The following is a 21040-nucleotide window of genomic DNA, read 5'->3' on the forward strand; positions in this document are numbered from 1 at the left end:
GGCGTGGTACACTATAGCACAGAAGTTAACTGAAAGAAGTACGCAATGCCACAAACAGGAACGACACTTTCATTCAAAGATAATAATCACACTAACGTCACCGCTTTCTATAATGGTCCCCCTGGACATTAGGAAAGACAGGACATGGTCCTTAACACAGTGCGTGATCACCTCGAACAGCAATGCATGGTCTGCAGCGTGCTTACGTTCTGGCCACAGGGTTGGTAAGGAATTCTTGTTATAGGACGTCCCATTTCTTCACCACCGCAGCTAATAACTGCCGGATGGTCGTTGGTGCACGTGGGGAGACGTATTGCAGCATGCCCACATGCACCAACGATCATGCAGCAATTTTCAACAGCACTGGTGGAGGAATGGTACCCACTACCACAAGACTACTTACCACCCTTGTGGCCAGCACTGGAGCACGTTACAGAACATGCACTTCAGTCCATGGTGATCACACACCGTATAATGGAACATGTCCCGCCATTTCTAATGTCCAGAGGGACATCATTTATAGCGGTGAGATCAGTGTAAAGACTTTCTGGGAAAAAAGTGTCGTTACTGTTCGTCTCATCGCGTATTTCTTTCAGATAGTTTCTGTACAACAGTACACTACACCGTAGCAGTTCTTTCTCCGTATGGTCCAAATTTCATCGATCTACACTCCTGGAAATTGAAATAAGAACACCGTGAATTCATTGTCCCAGGAAGGGGAAATTTTATTGACACATTCCTGGGGTCAGATACATCACATGATCACAATGACAGAACCACAGGCACATAGACACAGGCAACAGAGCATGCACAATCTCGGCACTAGTACAGTGTATATCCACCTTTCGCAGCAATGCAGGCTGCTATTCTCCCATGGAGACGATCGTAGAGATGCTGGATGTAGTCCTGTGGAACGGCTTGCCATGCCATTTCCACCTGGCGCCTCAGTTGGTCCAGCGTTCGTGCTGGACGTGCAGACTGCGTGAGACGAAGCTTCATCCAGTCCCAAACATGCTCAATGGGGGACAGATCCGGAGATCTTGCTGGTCAGGGTAGTTGACTTACACATTCTAGAGCACGTTGGGTGGCACGGGATACATGCGGACGTGCATTGTCCTGTTGGAACAGCAAGTTCCCTTGCCGGTCTAGGAATGGTAGAACGATGGTTTCGATGACGGTTTGGATGTACTGTGCACTATTCAGTGTCCCCTCGACGATCACCAGAGGTGTACGGCCAGTGTAGGAGATCGCTCCCCACACCATGATGCCGGGTGTTGGCCCTGTGTACCTCGGTCGTATGCAGTCCTGATTGTGGCGCTCAGCTGCACGGCGCCAAACACGCATACGACCATCATTGGCACCAAGGCAGAAGCGACTCTCATCGCTGAAGACGACACGTCTCCATTCGTCCCTCCATTCACGCCTGTCGCGACACCACTGGAGGCGGGCTGCACGATGTTGGGGCGTGAGCCCAAGACGGCCTAACGATGTGCAGGACCGTAGCCCAGCTTCATGGAGATGGTTGCGAATGGTCCTCGCCGATACCCCACGAGCAACAGTGTCCCTAATTTGCTGGGAAGTGGCGGTGCGGTCCCCTACGGCACTGCGTAGGATCCTACGGTCTTGGCGTGCATCCGTGCGTCGCTGCGGTCCGGTCCCAGGTCGACGGGCACGTGCACCTTCCGCCGACCACTGGCGACAACATCGATGTACTGTGGAGACCTCACGCCCCACGTGTTGAGCAATTCGGCGGTACGTCCACCCGGCCTCCCGCATGCCCACTATACGCCCTCGCTCAAAGTCCGTCAACTGCACATACGGTTCACGTCCACGCTGTCGTGGCATGCAACCATTGTTAAAGACTGCGATGGAGCTCCGTATGCCACGGCAAACTGGCTGACACTGATGGCGGCGGTGCACAAATGCTGCGCAGCTAGCGCCATTCGACGGCCAACACCGCGGTTCCTGGTGTGTCCGCTGTGCCGTGCGTGTGATCATTGCTTGTACAGCCCTCTCGCAGTGTCCAGAGCAAGTATGGTGGGTCTGACACACCGGTGTCAATGTGTTCTTTTTTCCATTTCCAGGAGTGTATTAATGAAATATTTTTGAATTTTCAGTCGCTTCAGTGGTTAACTGAACACGACCTTTTATTTGAGATCTCCTCTGCTATTCTCAAGTGGTTGACAACGGTCTGAATGCCGCTGCCGTGCTTATACAGGGTGTTACAAAAAGGTACGGCCAAACTTTCAGGAAACATTCCTCACACACAAATAAAGAAAAGATGTTACGTGGTCATGTGTCCGGAAATGCTTAATTTCCATGTTAGAGCTCATTTTAGTTCCGTTAGTATGTACTGTACTTCCTCGAGTCACCGCCAGTTGGCCCAATTAAAGGAAGGTAATGTTGACTTTGGTGATTGTGTTGACATGCGACTCATTGCTCTACAGTACTAGCATTAAGCACATCAGTACGTAGCATCAGCAATTACAAACTATGTAGGAAACCTAATAAAAGGTAACACAGAGCTTTATAAACCTCGTTAAGAAACGAGAGTGACAGGGTTTTTATATTGCTGTTAACGAAGATGACAAATATAATGCTTTCCTTAACACATTTCTCCTCCCCCCCCCCCACCCCCCCACCCCCCCCACCCCCCACCCCCCACCCCCATGAACCATGCACCTTGCCGTTGGTGGAGAGGCTTGTGTGCCTCAGCGATACAAATAGCCGTACCGTACGTACAACCACAAAGGAGGGGTATCTGTTGAGAGGCCAGACAAAAATGTGGTTCCTGAAGAGGGGCAGCAGCCTTTTCAGCAGTTGCAAGCGCAACACTCTCGATGATTGACTGATCTGGCCTTGTAACAATAACCAAAACGGCCTTGCTGTGCTGGTACTGCGAACGGCTGAAAGCAAGGGGAAACTACGGCCGTAATCTTTCCCGAGGGCATGCAGCTTTACTGTATGATTAAATGACGATGGCGTCCTCTTGGGTAAAACATTCCGGAGGTAAAATAGTCCCCCATTCGGATCTCCGGGCGGGGACTACTCAAGAGGATATCGTTATCAGGAGAAAGAAAACTAGCGTTCTACGGATCGAAGCGTGGAATGTCAGATCCCTTAATCGTGCAGGTAGGTTAGAAAATTTAAAAAGGGAAATAGATAGGTTAAAGTTAGATATAGTGGGAATTAGTTAAGTTCGGTGGCAGGAAGAACAAGACTTCTGGTTAGGTGACTATAGAGTTATAAACACAAAATCAAGTAGAGGCAATGCAGGAGTAGGTTTAATAATGAATAGGAAAATAGGAATGCGTGTAAGCTACTACAAACAGCGTAATGAGCGCATTATTGTGGCCAAGATAGATACGAAGCCCACACCTACTACAGGAGTAAAAGTTTATATGCCAACTAGCTCTGCAGATGACGAAGAAATTGAAGAAATGTATGATGAAATAAAAGAAATTATTCAGATAGTGAAGGGAGACGAAAATTTTATGGTCATGGGTGACTGGAATTCGAGTGTAGGAAAAGGGAGAGAAGGAAACATAGTAGGTGAATATGGATTGGGGCTAAGAAATGAAAGAGAAAGCCGCCTGGTAGAATTTTGCACAGAGCATAACTTAATCATAGCTAACACTTTTTTCAAGAATCATGAAAGACGGTTGTATACATGGAAGAACCCTGGAGATACTAAAAGGTATCAGATAGATTATATAATGGTAAGATAGAAATTTAGGAACCAGGTTTTAAATTGTAAGACATTTCCAGGGGCAGATGTGGACTCTTGACCACAATCTATTGGTTATGACCTGTAGATTAAAACTGAAGAAACTGCAAAAAGGTGGGAATTTAAGGAGATAGGACCTGGATAAACTGAAAGAACCAGAAGTTGTACAGAGTTTCAGGGAGAGCATAAGGGAACAATTGACAGAAATGGGGGAAAGAAACACAGTACAAGAAGAATGGGTAACTTTGAGGAATGAAATAGTGAAGGCAGCAGAGGATCAAGTAGGTAAAAAGACGAGGGCTAGTAGAAATCCTTGGGTAACAGAAGAAATATTGAATTTAATTGATGAAAGGAGAAAATATAAAAATGCAGTAAATGAAACAGGCAAAAAGGAATACAAATGTCTAAAAAATGAGGTCGACAGGAAGTGCAAAATGGCTAAGCAGGGATGGCTAGAGGACAAATGTAAGGATGTAGAGGCTTATCTCACTAGGGGTAAGATAGATACTGCCTACAGGAAAATTAAAGAGACCTTTGGAGATAGGGGAACCACTTTTATGAAGATCGAGAGCTCAGATGGAAACCCAGTTCTAAGCAAAGAAGGGAAAGCAGAAAGGTGGAAGGAGTATATAGAAGGCTTATACAAGGGCGATGTACTTCAGGACAGTATTATGGAAATGGAAGAGGATGTAGATGAAGATGAAATGGGAGATACGATACTGCGTGAAGAGTTTGACAGAGCACTGAAAGACCTGAGTCGAAACAAGGCCCCTGGAGTAGACAACACACCATTGGAACTACTGACGGCCTTGGGAGAGCCAGTCCTGACAAAACTCTACAGTCTGGTGAGCAATATGTATGAAACAGGCGAAATACCATCAGACTTCTAGAAGAATATAATAATTCCAATCCCAAAGAAAGCAGGTGTCGACAGATGTGAAAATTACCGAACTATGAGTATAATAAGCCACAGCTGCAAAATACTGACACAAATTCTTTACAGACGAATGGAAAAACTAGTAGAAGCCGACCTCGTGGAGGATCAGTTTGGATTCCGTAGAAATACTGGAACACGTGAGGCAATACTGACCTTGCGACTTATCTTAGAAGAAAGATTAAGGAAAGGCAAACCTACGTTTCTAGCATTTGTAGACTTAGAGAATGCTTTTGACAATGTTGACTGGAATACTGTCTTTCAAATACTTAAGGTGGCAGGGGTAAAATACAGGGAGCGAAAGGCTATTTACAATTTGTACAGAAGCCAGATGGCAGTTATAAGGGACATGAAAGGGAAGCAGCGGTTGGGAAGGGAGTGAGACAGGGTTGTAGCCTCTCCCCGATGTTATTCAATCTGTATATTGAGCAAGCAGTAAAAGAAACAAAAGAAAAATTCGGAGTAGGTATTAACATCCATGGAGAAGAAATAAAAACTTTGAGCTTCGCCGATGACATTGTAATTCTGTCAGAGACAGCAAAGGACTTGGAAGAGCAGTTGAATGGAATGGACAGTGTCTTGAAAGGAGGATATAAGATGAACATCAACAAAAGCAGAACGAGGATAATGGAATGTAGTCGAGTTAACTTGGGTGATGCTGAGGGAATTATATTAGGAAATGAGACACTTAAAGTAGTAAAGGAGTTTTGCTATTTAGGGTGCAAAATAACTGATGATGCGCGAAGTAGAGAGGATATCAAATGTAGACTGACAATGGCAGGGAAAGCGTTTCTGAAGAAGAAAAATTTGTTAACATCGAGCGTTGATTCAAGTGTCAGGAAGTCATTTCTGAAAGTATTTGTATGGAGTGTAGCCATGTATGGAAGTGAAACATGGACGATAAATAGTTTGGACAAGAAGAGAATAGGAGCTTTCGAAATGTGGTGCTACAGAAGAATGCTGAAGATTAGATGGGAAGATCACATAACTAATGAGGAGGTGTTAAAGAGGATTGGGGAGAAGAGAAGTTTGTGGCACAGCTCTACTGGAAGAAGGGATCCGTTGGTAGGACATGTTCTGAGGCATCAAGGGATCACCAATTTAGTATTGGAGGGCAGCGTGGAGGGTAAAAATCGTAGTGGGAGATCAAGAGATGAATACACTAAGCAGATTCAGAAGGATGTGTGTTGCAGTAGGTACTGGGAGATGAAGCAGCTTGCACAGGATAGAGTAGGATGGAGAGCTGCATCAAACCAGTCTCCGGACTGAAGACCACAACAACAACAACAACAACAACAAGACACTTCTCACGTTCTTTGAGAGCTGCTTTGCATTAGAACGACAAAATGGAAATAAGCGTTTGGCGTCACTGGCCGGGAGACCCGTTGCGTGGCTGGTCCGGCCAACTTAGGGGCCACATTGGGCGACTTGCTCGCCAGCTGGCAATAAAATGACGACGAAGACAGCACAACACCCAGTCCCTGAGCGTAGAAAATCCCCGACCCAGCGGGGACCCGAACCTGGGCCCGTAAAACGGCAATCTGTCACTCTGTCCAGTCAGCTATCTGGTCGGACATTGGAACGGTCTAAACGAGGTACTAGCAGTAAAAGACAGCCTGGGTGGCTGACTAGTGGTATAAGGATATCATGTAGAACAAAGCAGGAATTATAAAAAAAAAAAAAAAATGTTAGAAATAGTCACAATCAAGCTACAGTGATGATGATGATGATGATGATGAGGAGGAGGAGGAGGAGGAGGAGGAGGAGGACCCATATTCCGAGGAGCGTAGGGGACGATGCGGGAGACCCGCACCGCCGTACTAGACAGTAGCCCATTACAAACAGTATTGTAAGGTGCCTAAAATGTTATTAGGAACGCAAAGACAATGTGGTACGCAAAGAGGATAGCAAATTCACGAGATAAAATTAAAACCATATGGTTAGTTGTGAAGGAAGTGTCTTGTCAGCAGTACAAGGTCGACGATATATAGTGAGTACGAGTAAAAAATTTTGTTACTGATAAGTCAGTAATATGTACAGTTATTAACAATCATTTTCTGAGCATTACTGGTGCATTAAATAAAAACTTAGTTTCTACAGGGAATCATATAACTCTCTTGGAAAATTCCTTCCCGAGAAAGATGTCTGAAATACTCTTCTGTGATACAGATAAGGAGAAGATTGAGTAAATAATTAGATCACTGAAGACTAAGGACTCTCATGGATATGATGAAGTGCTTAGCGGAATATTAAAGTGCCGTGCTACACATGTTAGCCCTGTACACAGGCGTATTTGTAATTTTTCCTTTAAGAATGGTCAGTTTCCTGAACAATTAAAGTAGTAGTAAAGCCGCATAATGAAAAGAGAGAAAAGGATAATGTAAACTAATTCTATGCAATCAGTGTTTGCTAAAGTTATTGAAAAGGCTGTGTATGTAAGGATAATTGATCATTTTATATAACATAATTTGCTATTTGTTGTACAGTGAGGCTTTAGAAGTCGTTTAACAACTACAAATGCTATACTCTCTTTCCTCTGTGAGGTACTGGATCGATTAAACAAAACGTTTCGACCGCTAGGCATATTTTTATATTTAACTACGGCGTTTGATTGTGTTCACCACAAAGTATTGCTCCAAAAGTTGGACCATTACTGAATACGGGGAACAGCTCACAATTGGTTCACCTCTTACTTTAACAACACACAGCAAAAGCTCATTATTCGCAGTGTATCAATGGCTGATGTGCGGTCTGAATGGGGTACGGTCAAACGGGGGTGTCCCAGGGATAAGTGTTGAGGCCACTCCTGTTCCCCTATTTATATAAATTATGTACCCTCTAGTACTACGGGTAATTCTAAAATATTTCTGTTTGCTGATGACAGTAGCTTAGTAGTGAATGATGTTGTGTGCGACATTGGCTCGGTTTCACATTCAAATGGTTCAAATGGCTCTAAGCACTACGGGACTTAACATCTGAGGTTATCAGTCCCCTAAATAACCTAAGGACATCACACACATCCATGCCCGAGGCAAGATTCGAACCTGCGACTGTAACAGCAGCGCGGTTCCGGACTGAAGCGCCTAGAACCCCTCGGTCACAGCGGCCGGCGGCTAGATTTCAAATAGCGCAGTTCAGGACATAACGCTAAATCACAGTAAGATTCAGTGTTCACAGTTCAACAAAACCCAACATTTTAATTCCTCAGAATGGGCATATGATTAGTGAAACTGAACACTTCAAATTTTTAAGTGTTCAGATAGATAGTAAACTGTCGTGGAAAGCTCACGTTCAGGATCTTGTTCAAAGACTTAATGCTGCCATTTTTATTATTCGAACGTTACCTGAAATAAGTTATCGTTCGACACGAAAACTAGTCTGCTTTGCTTATTTTCATTCGCTTATGTCGCATGGTATTATGTTTTGGGGTAACTTTTGCCATTCTAAACGGACATTTTTGGCTTGGAAACATGCAGTTCGGACAGTACGTGGTATAAGTTCGCGAACCTCTTGTCAGCCTCTGTTCACCAGTTTGGATAATTTGACATTGCCCTCTCAATGTATTCCGTATTCCGTCGCGATCGGAAGCCCATTGGCTCCACTTGTAGCGAACCTGTGTATGGAGCATTTTGAGAACCTCGCCTTGGATACGGCTCCTGAACAGCATCTAATGAAGCCTGTGAAAGACGATGTATGCCTCAGAACACGGAAATGCACAAAATACCATGTGGATGTGGGTAGACGGTCCATACTATTGAACAGCAACGCAGAGAACATGAAAGGTGTTTTCGCCTACGCTATCCCGAAAAATCAGCTGTAGAGGTGCATGATCTGGAAAATGGTCACCGAATAGCTTTCGACGATACTTCTGTTATTAAACGGAACAACAACAAAAAATGGCTCTGAGCACTATGGGACTTAACTTCTGAGGTCATCAGTCCCCTAGAACTTAGAACTACTTAAACCTAACTAAGCTAAGGACATCACACACATCCATGCCCGAGGCAGGATTCGAACCTGCGACCGTAGCGGTCGCGCCTTCCAGACTGTAGTGCCTATAACCGTTCGGCCACCCCGGCCGGCAAACGGAACAACAGTTTCTGGGATAGCGTAACACATGAAGCAATAGACATCAAAATTTCGGACAACATCCTCACTTAAGAAGGTGGATTGCAGCTGAGTATGGCCTGGGATCACGTGATCGTGGAGTTGAAGCTGGCGGTGATGTCCGGCTACCAAAACATTGCTACATATGGCGTGCGGCTAGGTACCAGTAATATCACTGATGACGACGCGGTTATATAAGCACGGCAGCAGCATTCAGACGACGGTCAACCACTTGATAATGGCAGAGGAGATCTCTGCCAAAAGCTCGTGGCCATTTAATCACTGGAAACTGGAGAATACCTTATTAATTAAAAATAATGTTCTAATGGTATAAAATTATCGTTTACAGTAAAAATGAAATGAGTTAATACCAAGTATACCGTATTAATATGTGTACAACGTCTAAATGCAGTAGAAGTGTATTGTCGAATAAATTGGTTCCGTGGGTGTAACAGGGTGGAGGCGGCAGGGGTGGTGGTAGAAGTGCGACGGAAGGTAGGACGCCGGATTGTAGTAATGCACTTCCCTTCTTAATAGGTCTGCGAAACCTTAAGAGTAGCAGGTTATTCCCCACTGCATCTACCCCACTACCACCTCATAACAAGCAGCTATAGGGTGTTTCAGAAAGTTATACCGACGCTTAGCAGTGCCCCCTTAAGAAGAATCGCTTGTGAAACAATGTGCATACATAACCAGGGATTGTTTATTTCCACAATATGTCTTAACGCTAAATGGAATACAGCTATGAGCTACTAATAATACAAATGTAAGAAACGCAAATAGACGGAATCTGTGTAAATCTCTGCACACTCTTCTACTCTGCTAGAAGGGAAATTAATTCTTGTCATCGCTTACGGCAGCCGCAGTGTTGTTCTGGGAAAGACAACTCCCGCCACAAGTGATGCTCAATTTTCATTCTGCAGACAGACTATTCTTCTCCAGCATCTCCTGCCTATTTCTCTTAGGCAAGTAGGCAAAATAACTTCGCTGAACTCGTCTACCACATTGAAGAGCTTGCCCTAACTGTAACATGTTGTCAATGTGTATTTGACAGAGCGAGTTTCATTTTATCTACTGTCAATGGCTGGAATAAGGTTTTTTCACAGCATGTGGGGTTTCACATGCATCAGCTCCCCCAACATCTGATCAGACCAAGAGGCAGAAATCGGCACTCTTGGCAACAGAAGTAAGTCACCTAGGTGTTATGGAACTTATTATCTTTCGTAATAAGTCAAGAGATGCAGCCGAATATTATTCTATACTTAGAAATGGTTGGTCCCATTCCATTAGATATATTTACGCTGATATTGGAAAATGTGTGATGTGGATGTGGGGGTAGGCAGTTCCACTCAGTGCAGCCCACTCTAAAAGTGCCAGCAATTCCTGAAAGTGAGTGGTTTATACTATCTACCAGTAACACAACTGATGGCGAGAGAAGTGCAGTAACTTTCTGGTAATTCATTAATTCACCACCAAGTGACTAGGACACAATTACACGACCTTGCAATATGCTGTCAACGGTAGACAGAAGCGAAGTGCTACATTAATCAGTCAAGTCCCATTCAGTGAAGATGAACTTCGTGTGTGTTTAAAAAAATGGCTTTTGAATCTAGAGGATTCATATAATAATTTAATATATTTAATTAATATATTTAATTCATATAATTCATATAATATTTTTACAAGTAGAAATATTTTTTATTATATCATACATACTTCCCATAAGGCTTAACATGTCAGCTGATGGAGACTGTCTTGGCAGTTCATACATTTACAATGTCCGAAAAATTTTACAGTGCAGTTGTTGCCATTCCAAAGAGAATTTTGTACTTTTACGCGAGATGAAGCTTAACAGTTCAGCTATTGCAGTTTCAGGGAGAAATAGAGGTAGGTAAGTAGGTAGGTAGGTAGGTAGGTAGAGAGGGAGAGAGAAAGAAGAATTCGTCTCTTGTTTGTTTTGTTGTTGCAGAGTTAGAGAGACATAAAAATTAGCATATTTTTCTGTATTTCTTGGACTTAGCAGACCATTATTAGAACAGACAAAATGAAGACTGAAAATAATGAAGTTTAACATTTTGTATCGCTAAGCTATACATTCATAGTGAATCTATTACGAAAAGAATGCTCCGCATGGATAGAACAGCAATCTCATCTCTACAGGGAAGCAAATTTTACACAGATGAACATTGTAGATAACTCGCATGTCCTGTGGTTTCCAGATGACGACGTACTTTATGCGTTAGGACAAACAGCCTTTAGAGTTCTTCAACATATGCAGTAAATTTTAAAACAACTTCATCCTTTGCTGTTACTGATACATGATTACTCTGAAATATGCCCATAAAATCTTTACTGTTCACAAGGGCCACACACACACACACACACACACACACACACACTTGAAAAATCAAAGAGCATGATTAGCCCATGGACTTTGCTTTTCTTCTCAAACTTTCAAGCCTCCACCGCAGTGAAAAACATGATCTGATCTTCAATACAGCATAAAATAACCCAGCTACACTGAGTTTCTCTGGGAACGGTTTAATAGCTAATGATCACCCATCGAAGGTCTCAAGTATTCTGTATTTAGGCTGAGCTAACCCAATGCAATGTCTCCCACATTATGTGCTGACCTGCACAATGGTGTTTGTTCAGGAGAAGAATGTGGACGTATTTCCGTTCTTTGATTGATTGATTTATTTATTTAAATGCCAAGTTCCGTAGGACCAAGTTGAGGAGCAAATCTCCAAGGTCAGGGAACGTGTCAGTACATGAACTTATAACATAAAAAGTAATAACAGATAAAAATAAATGTTCATGAACCTGAAAGAAAATCAGTCCATAAGTTTAAGCAAACGCTATCGGCAATAAAATGAGAATTAACTTAATTTTTCAAGGAACTCCTCGACAGAATGGAAGGAGTGACCCTTGAGGAAACTCTTCAGTTTCAATTTGAAAGCACGTGGATTAGTGCTAAGATTTTTGAAATCTAGTGGCAGCTTATTGCAAATGGATGCAGCAGTATACTGCACACCTTTTTTGCACAAGAGTTAAGGAAGTCCGATCCAAATGGATGTTTGATTTCTGCCGAGTATTAACTGAGTGAAAGCTGCTTATTGTTGGAAATAATCTAATATTGATAACAAGAAGCGACATTAAGGAATATACATATTGAGAGCCCAATGTCAAAATACCCAGACTCGTGAAAATAGGTCGACAAGAGGTTCGTGACCTCACACCACTTATTGCCCGAACCGCCCGTTTCTGAGCCAAAAATATCCTTCTAGAATGGGAAGAGTTACCCCAAAACATAACACCATACTACATAAGAGAATGAAAATAAGCAGAGTAGACTAATTTACGTGTCGAAATATCACTCACTTTCGATACCGTTCGAATAGTGAAAATGGCAGTATTAAGTCTTTGAACAAGATCCTGAACGTGGGCTTTCCACGACAGCTTACTATCTATCTGAACACCAAGGAATTTGAACTGTTCAGTTTCACTAATCATATGTCCGTTCTGTGAGATTAAAACGTCACGTTTTGTTGAATTGTGTGTTAGGAACTGTAAAAACTGAGTCTTACTGTGATTTAATGTTAGTTTATTTTCTACAAGCCATGAACTGAGGTCATGCCGTTCTAAACAGTCTACAAGACCATCGAGAACATCGAATTTGCTACAACAGCTGGAGACAAGAAGAATCGTATTCCAGTTAAGTCTGTCGCTGCACAAGCGCTGCTGGATGGTCCTGCCGTTTTCGTCAGTTGCAGACTTAATTTTAGTTTAGATATAAATGATTCATTTGGTCATGGTAACGGAGGGTTTACCGTAGTCATTGTTCGTGGTGGTACAGGAGTACCAAATGTTCCTGGACTTGAAAGTTTTGTTGACAGAGACATTATTGCTTTTCGCACTTACCATATTTCTGAATTGGCTAGTAAGGATTTTGGTAAATCAGCATATGTTTATCCTTCCTCTTTGTCATTATATACTCGTACTAGGAGTCAATGTTGCACACAACGTCCTTTACTACCAAGCTAGTGTCATCAGCAAACAGAAATATTTTAGAGTTACCCATAATACTAGAGGGCATATGATTTATATAAATAAGGAACAGGAGCTGCCCCAACACTGATCCCTGGGGCACCCCCCCCCCCCCCCCCACTTGACAGTACCCCACTCAGATCCCACATCACAGCCGTTATCAACATTGTGAATAATGAACTTTTGCTGCCTATTGCTAAAGTAAGAGGTGAACCAATTGTGTGATACTCCCCTTATTCCGTAATGGTCCAACTTCTGGAGCAATATTGTGTATTGATACGTCTATGGAATCGACTATGATCATATGCCGTCTTTATCCAGGGAACAGCATGTGCAGTACTATAGGCAAAACCCCATGCAATTGTTTTGTGAAAATTAACCTTTTTCTGAACACTGATCCTCATTGTTAGACGAAGTAAAATATGTAGTCATGGTTTCAGGCTTCTAGGTGTTCCAAAATCTAATATGGTAGCACTTCCCATGGCAGATTGTCGATATTATATACACACAAGAAAATTAAAATATTTCTATGTACAGGTGAACTATAACGGATATTTGTAGGAGGGAGGGTACCCTCCTCGAGGGCCATAATTAATATGGTGCAATTCTCTGACAGTGCAGAACTGGGATGGGACAATAAAGTGTGTCACCGAGACGGCATAATATGGTAAGGCACCCGAATGCGATAGCGTCATAATGTGGCTTGGAATGGGGTGGCACTCAAGGAGGATAGCCTCCCTCCTACAGATATCCTGTATAGTTCGCCATACATACTTTAACTTTTGTGCAGCGTGTGTTGGGTGTGTATGTTTACAGGAACAATAATATGCTACAGAAAGTGCTACAATCTTGGATTTTTAAGTATACAGGGTGATTCATCTGCTCATACCGATGGACTATAAATAACACACAACACCTCCAAATTCCATTCACAAGATTTTCGTATTCTCTCGCTCGCTATGTGCAAACTGTTAGTTCCATAAAAATATTAAGACCACCTTTTGTAAGAAATTAAATGTAGTTAAATTTTGTACTGGAAAACGTTTCCGCTGGAGGCCGTATTTTCCGAATTATTTAAAATGCACAAAAGTAACTTTCAAACTTGTTTTCCTTGAATAACTCAAAAACCGTGGCCTCAACGAAAACGTATCCCAGTAAAAAATTTAACTACAGTGAATTTCCTAAAAAAAGACACTGTTAAATTTTTTCTGTAAGACTAATAATTTGCCGGCCGAAGCGGTCGTGCGGTTCTAGGCGCTGCAGTCTGGAACCACGAGACCACTATGGCCGCAGGTTCGAATCCTGCCTCGGGCATGGATGTGTGTAATGTCCTTAGGTTAGTTAGGTTTAACTAGTTCTAAGTTATAGGGGACTAATGATCTCAGAAGTTGAGTCCCATAGTGCTCAGAACCATTTGAACCATTTTTTGACTAATAATTTGCGCATAGCAAAGAAGAGAATATGAAAGGGATTTCAGGTTCCATAAAACCCACCGGTAGTTACAGTTGAACCACCCTTTATAAGAAGCCTTTAAACACGACGGCACAGTTCATTTCGTTTAATAAGAAAGGAGTTTCCAGAAACAAAGTGTTACTCAGTTAACAAAATAGTTGCATGGCGTTTTGCCTATAATGCTGCACGTATTAGTCCTTGAGAACAGGCGGCACGTGTTCGTAGTAGTTTGCATAGATGTACCAAAGATGTGTGAAAAATGTTGTCACTCGTACTGGGCGATTCAAATGGTTCAAATGGCTCTGAGCACTATGGGACTTAACATCTGTGGTCATCAGTCCCCCAGAACTTAGAACTACTTAAACCTAACTAACCTAAGGACATCACACACATTCATGCCGGAGGCAGGATTCTAACCTGCGACCGTAGCGGTCACGCGGTTCCAAACTGAAGCGCTTAGAACCGCACGGCCACAACGACCGGCGTACTGGGCGAATGGCATTGACGTCATCCAGGTCTAAATTTCGGCCGGGGTAGGAATAGTGACAGTATATGCTGAGTCAGATGTTGTGTCTCAAAAGTGTCTTCGTCCGATTTTGTAGCGTGCACAGAACGGAAATACATCCGCACCCATGTCCTGAACAAATACCATTGTGCAGGTCAGTGCATGATGTGAGAGAAATCACCAACTGCATTGGGTCAGCACAACTTCAATATAGAACATACTCTGTGTGGTCAGAAGTACCCGGACACCCCAAAAAACATAGGTTTTATATGTTAGGTGCATTGTGCTGCCAGTTACTGCCAGGTACTCCATACCAGCGAGTAGTCATTAGACATCGTAACTGAGCAGAATGGGGCGCTCTGCGGAACTCACGGACTTCGAACGTGGTCATGTGATTGGGTGTCACTTGTCTCATACGTCTGTACGCGAGATTTCCGCACCCGTAAACATCCCTAGGTCCACTGCTTCCGATGTGACAATGAAGTGGAAACGTGAAGAGAGACGTACCTTACAAAAGCGTACAGGCCGACCTCGTCTGTTGGCTGACAGAGACCGCCGACAATTGAAGAGGGTCGTAATGTGTAATAGGCAGACATTCTTCCAGACCATCACACAGGAATTCCAAACTGCATCAGGATCCATTACAAGTACTATGATAATTAGGCGGGAGTTGAGAAAACTTGGATTTCATGGTCGAGTGGCTGCTCATAAGCCACACATCACGCCAGTAAATGCCAAACGACGCCTCACTTGGTGTAAGGAGCGTAAACATTGGACGATTAGACAGTGAAAAAACGTTGTGTTGTGAGTGACGAATCACAGTATACAATGTGGCGATACGATGGCAAGGTGTGGGTATGGTGAATGACTGGTGAACGTCATGTGCCAGCATGTGTAGTGCCAATAGTAAAATAGGAGGCGGTGTTGTTATGGTGTGACCGTGTTTTTCACGGAGGGGGCTTGCACCCCTTGTTGTTTAGCCTGGCACCATCACAGCACAGGTATACATTGATGTTTTAAGCACCTTCTTGCTTCCCACTGTTGAAGAGCAATTCGGGGATGGCGATTGCATCTTTCAACACGATCTAGCACCTGTTCATAATGCGCGGCCTATGGCGGAGTGGTTACACGACAATAACATCCCTGTAATGGACTGACCTGCTCAGAGTCTTGCCCTGAATCCTATAGAACACCTTTGGGTTGTTTTCCAACGCCGACTTAGTGCCAGGCGTCACCGACCGACATCGGTACCACTCCTCAGTACAGCACTCCGTGAAGAATGGGCTGCCATTCCGCAAGAAACCTTCCAGCACCTGATTGAACTTATTCCTGCGACAATGGAAGCTGTCATCTAGGCTAAGGGTGAGCCAACATCACATTGAATTCCAGCTTTAGCGATGGAGGGCGCCAAGAACTCTTAAGTCATTTTCAGCCAAGTGTCCGGATACTTTTGATCACATACTGTAGGAGGCGAGGTTAGTGTCCTACAATGTTTTGTTGTTTTGTATTTTGCAGTGTACAGAGAGTCTCACTGAAGTCGGATTATTTTATACCAGTATCGGCGATCAAACCATGTGTATCCATTATAGTGGAGACTTGGAAATTTGGGAAGAGAGAGACAATCCATGGGCTGAAAATGCTCTGTGGTTTTCTAAGTACTGGTTTGCGGCTCTTTTGAAGGATAAGGTTTTATTGATACTATGTGTCAGGACAAAGATATACTAGTAACAGAGAAGTATCAGTTAATATTAAACCTACCATAAGCCTTAAGGAAGCTGTAACGGTTGGTAGTCCTAAATCATGTGCATTGTCTTCTTAACGCCATGTGAGTAGTTGACAAAGCCGATTCTGGGACAGTATCAAATTGATCTGCTAATTAATTAACCTGGCGCACTTTTGATATCAGATTAATTGACTAATTAATTAATTAATTAATACTCCCTCTCCCTCTGGGAAATCCCCCAGTCCATCAGAGGTCCGTCGTGTCCCTCTCCACCTCCCTAACGGTAGGAAATCTACTAATCGGCGGGAAATTCAAAATTTCATGATAAATTCAAATGGTAATTACATTGTATTGTAGAGAACATAATATGGACATTATTTATTTATAGAAATTCAGTTTGCATATATCTCATGTGATAGGATGTGGGTACCCTGTGTCATCATCTTTGGAATACTGCCACAGTCTATAACACCACAATTCAAGACGACCGACCGTCTTGCAGTCTAACGGCCCTAATCCTATCGGCGGGAAAAATTTCGTCAATAACTGGTGGATGTAGAGCACTAGAGAGTTGCTCCAGCCAGTTTAGCCAATAGCCCTGTGTGGGAATGGTGGATGGTAATAATAATAGAAGAGCAAGCTATCACTAAAGTGCAGCCGAGTAGACTCCTGCCGATCTACGAGTGAATAGCTGCTGGGAGGAACATAAGGCTGGGTAATAATATTAGAACAACGACCCTCTGACCCATTGTGGCTATAAATCCCTGCCCCTTTATACAGAACTCCTGCAGCAACATCATTGGGGAATGAAACAGTTACACTTACTTACGTGTTGCAAGTTGAATCCCAGCCAACAGAAACACGGGAATTCATAATACGGTATTTTTTACAAATGTAGTGTTCATAATCTTTCTTCAACACGGCATATTGCGACGGTACCTGGGTGTCACTTTTGGGTAGTTACTCTTCCAAACAGCAGTCCATACGACCAAACCAGTTGCTTCTTTACCTGTTATTACTCGTACTTTAGGTAAATGCACGGCTGTGTTTAAAAATAGTAGCTCGATGAAGTCATAGGACCGAGCCGCACACGTCTGGTTTCATGCCCCGCAGCTGATTCCTTTGCAAATGATAACCTGTAGCTATGATCCTGCAATCAAATAGTTTATGCATTGTCTAAAATTGCGAATTAATAAAATACACAGAAATATCAAAGATAAAAGAATAATTTTTTAAAAGGGTCTATTCTAACGTCTGTAATTGATCAAAAAGACAGAGAATTACACTGAATAATGTTTATTCAAGGGAAGACGTCTCAAATAAACCGGAAGTGGTCCCACGATATCCACTTAAAATACAGGTATAAAATACCCTTATCAATTGCAGTAACGTTACATTGACAGCGTTTCGAGAGTGGTAGCAAACTCCCCAAACTAAATAGTTATTAATTAAGTGCATTTCGTACTCACAATACACGAAATCTTAGCCAGCTCAAAACAATTGAGAGTTCCTCTTGTTGAGTCACCAATTGTCACACACGATAGAAAGAATAGTAACTCATACTCTCTTCACCCTCAGTTCCGTAATAGAAGCTGAGTTAGTCAGTCCTACTGTGAAGCACGTTCAAACATCTCGAAATATAAAGCCCCTTCAAAAGTTTCAGACCTGTACCGGCCGTTAACTGCCTAGAAACAACCACCCATATGACTGAATCACGCACGCTACGCTAGACAATTCTGTCTTCTTCCAGAACTCACCACAAAATGTCCAGAACTGCTCCTTGAGTTCTTAATTTGAAAAGTCTCTGTCTCCACTTGCCCCAGTAGTGTTCCGCCTCCGTCCAACTATCATTGGCTGAAGGACATCCATATCAACAATACATCATCCTTTAGCTCTATAGACATGATATTATTCAAATTGACCACTTCTCGCATCAAACTAATATATTACAACAACATTTAAATAATATAAATGTTATAAGCATACTGTTACACATTCAGATCATTTACAACAAATGTAAGAAGTAGTCGATTCATAGATAAATAACCCAGTATTCTGGTGTAAGTGCGCTTACGTTAAATGACAACGAATTGTCAAAGTTTATTTAAACAATTATTTATGCCTTCTTGAGTGAAACGTCTTTCGGATCTCATTTCAATTGTGGTGTCGGCTAACACATGCGATTGACCACTTTTAAACTAGCACTGTTTTTAATACCACTTGCCATTAACATTTAAATAAAGTTTACGGAAAAATAGTGAAATGCCCATTAAATTAAAATACGTGAGTTATTCATGCTGTATTCATTAGCTGTGTAAATGTGGAGAATACGATGCTCGCCAGCCGGGGTGGCCGAGCGGTTCTAGTCGCTACAGTCCGGAACCGCGCGACCGCTACGGTCGCAGGTTCGAATCCTGCCTCGGGCATGGATGTGTGTGCTGTCCTTAGGTTAGTTAGGTTTAAGTAGTTCTAAGTTCTAGGGGACTGATGACCTCAGATTTTAAGTCCCATAGTGCTCAGAGCCATTTGAACCCTAAGTATTCTCTCATCAGGCAGAAAAATCTAACGTTAGCTTAGTATCTGACACTTCCTGCGTCACTGGGCTACAAATTAAGCTCGTTTCTGGCTGACGACGGAGTGGTAAGATCTCTCTCTGTCACAGGATGCTTCCTCACTTTCGAACTCTATTACAGTAATAAAATGCGTTATCCCCTACGAGATCTCTCAAATTCGTTAATATAACTGATTTAATTACAATTTTCATCTCTCCTGTGTAGTTGGGAAATTGAAATTCCGTTAAAAGATCTTGCCGCAACGAGAAAATGCCGATCACCACTTCAACTCTCGAATCATACTTTTGGTACACTCGCCCTCACAACTATCCACACGGTGGCTCATCATTGATACCAAACTGATTCACTAATTAATTAAATTGATCATAAGAGTCCCTTTTCATTGTGAGTATTTTTTTCTTGCAGTTGGATTATACTCATCAGGCTACCATTACAGACACTTCCGTGGCATTTCTGGAAGCATCCAACAGGCTGGATAGTCACTTCCTCCAGTACCAAAATATGTGGTAACTGTCATAAAATAGCTGAAGATATCCAACGCTAATTGCGTTCTATCTCTGGGTTGCCTTGTCATGCTGGTGGATGTAAGTCACTTAAATTGTGGAATACTGCTCCCGAACTAATCCTGCTGAGACCTGTCAGTCTAGGGGGCAGCAAAATGTTTCACTATCTCTTCGACCGCAACGACGCCTCCGCCTTCATCCCCGCCCCCCTCTATCGGGTCGTATGTGAACAGCTGCCACAATTTGTGATCCTCCGCCCACGCGTCAAGACTGTACCGCTCCCAGCCGACAACTCACCACTTGCCATGCTGGACAGCTGTTAATGACTCCAGACGAGTAAAAGTTGTCCTGTATTTCTGAGAAGGACTGGGCGCTTGAAAGTCACTAGGGTAAATACGTGTACGAGTCTGGAGACCTAGAATACCCTCATAATACAGCCCTATAGAAGAGTTCCTTTTCGTGCCACCAAATTAGTGGGAAAATCCTCCGATAACTCAAAAAGGAATCCCTGGAGGGATTCTTCTCAAGGAACGTATTGAGAACCGGCATTTGAGGCAGACTGCAAGAGGAGTCTACCGCTGCCAGCATACATTTCGCGTACAGGCAACTAAGATAAGATATGATAAATTAGCGCTCATAAGGAGGCATATAGAAAGTCTTTTTTTCCCTAGTTCTATTTGCGGGTGGAATAAGAAAGAAAGTGACTGGTAATGGTATAAGGAACCGTACGTTGGCGTGTGTGGTATGCCAATAGATTTAGATGTAAATTTATCTTGCCTGTTAAGGTCTCACGCCATCAGTTTATAGGCACACATAACTCACGGAAGAATGTTGTCTCCTGTTTATCGAGAAAACAAAGACGGAACTTCTGCTACTATTGCATCTCTGAAGAAATCTTCATATTAGCCCCTAATTTTGTCACTGAAGTCACTTAACGAGACGTATGAGAGAGGTTGTAATATGTTGGGACGCAATAATTAGAAGAAACAGTATAGGGCTGACCTCTTAATTCCCCTTTCGTCAGAGTATCGTTTCCTGCTGTATTCTCACGAATCCTCCAGTCTTCGATATACAACATTTGAATCCACCTGATTCTGACGAATAAGAGATGTCCCCCGCCGAGTTACAGGCCGCTGCTAATAATCTCGAAACTGCATCACGTTGCAACAGCACTGTTCCATTAATTAGAAGACTATCTAGTCCTCCGCCCTTCACTGACTAGGTAGAGAGCTATCACAACAACAACAAAATAGCACACTAATGTACAGGAGGAATTTCACAACCATACACAACCATAAATATGGACTGCACAAAGAATTTCAGAAGCGTAACACTTACATTTCATCAACATTGAATAACTGTATATAAATATCCTCCTGTACATTATCTGGTCTCCATTATTGTATTACTATGATTACTACGCTAGAAATACGACAGTTTAATTGTGTCAGACACTTTGTTAGCAGCAG

The 21040-nt window shown here is 42.8% G+C and overlaps 1 protein-coding gene across 7 annotated transcripts in view; it reads left to right on the plus strand.

The window, feature by feature from the left end:
- Positions 1–21040, plus strand: part of LOC126298740 (uncharacterized) — a 374620-nt gene that overhangs the window by 248941 nt on the left and 104639 nt on the right. The window lies entirely within an intron of this gene.

Source organism: Schistocerca gregaria, chromosome X (assembly GCF_023897955.1).
Source record: "Schistocerca gregaria isolate iqSchGreg1 chromosome X, iqSchGreg1.2, whole genome shotgun sequence".
In the NCBI taxonomy this organism is placed as follows: domain Eukaryota; kingdom Metazoa; phylum Arthropoda; class Insecta; order Orthoptera; family Acrididae; genus Schistocerca; species Schistocerca gregaria.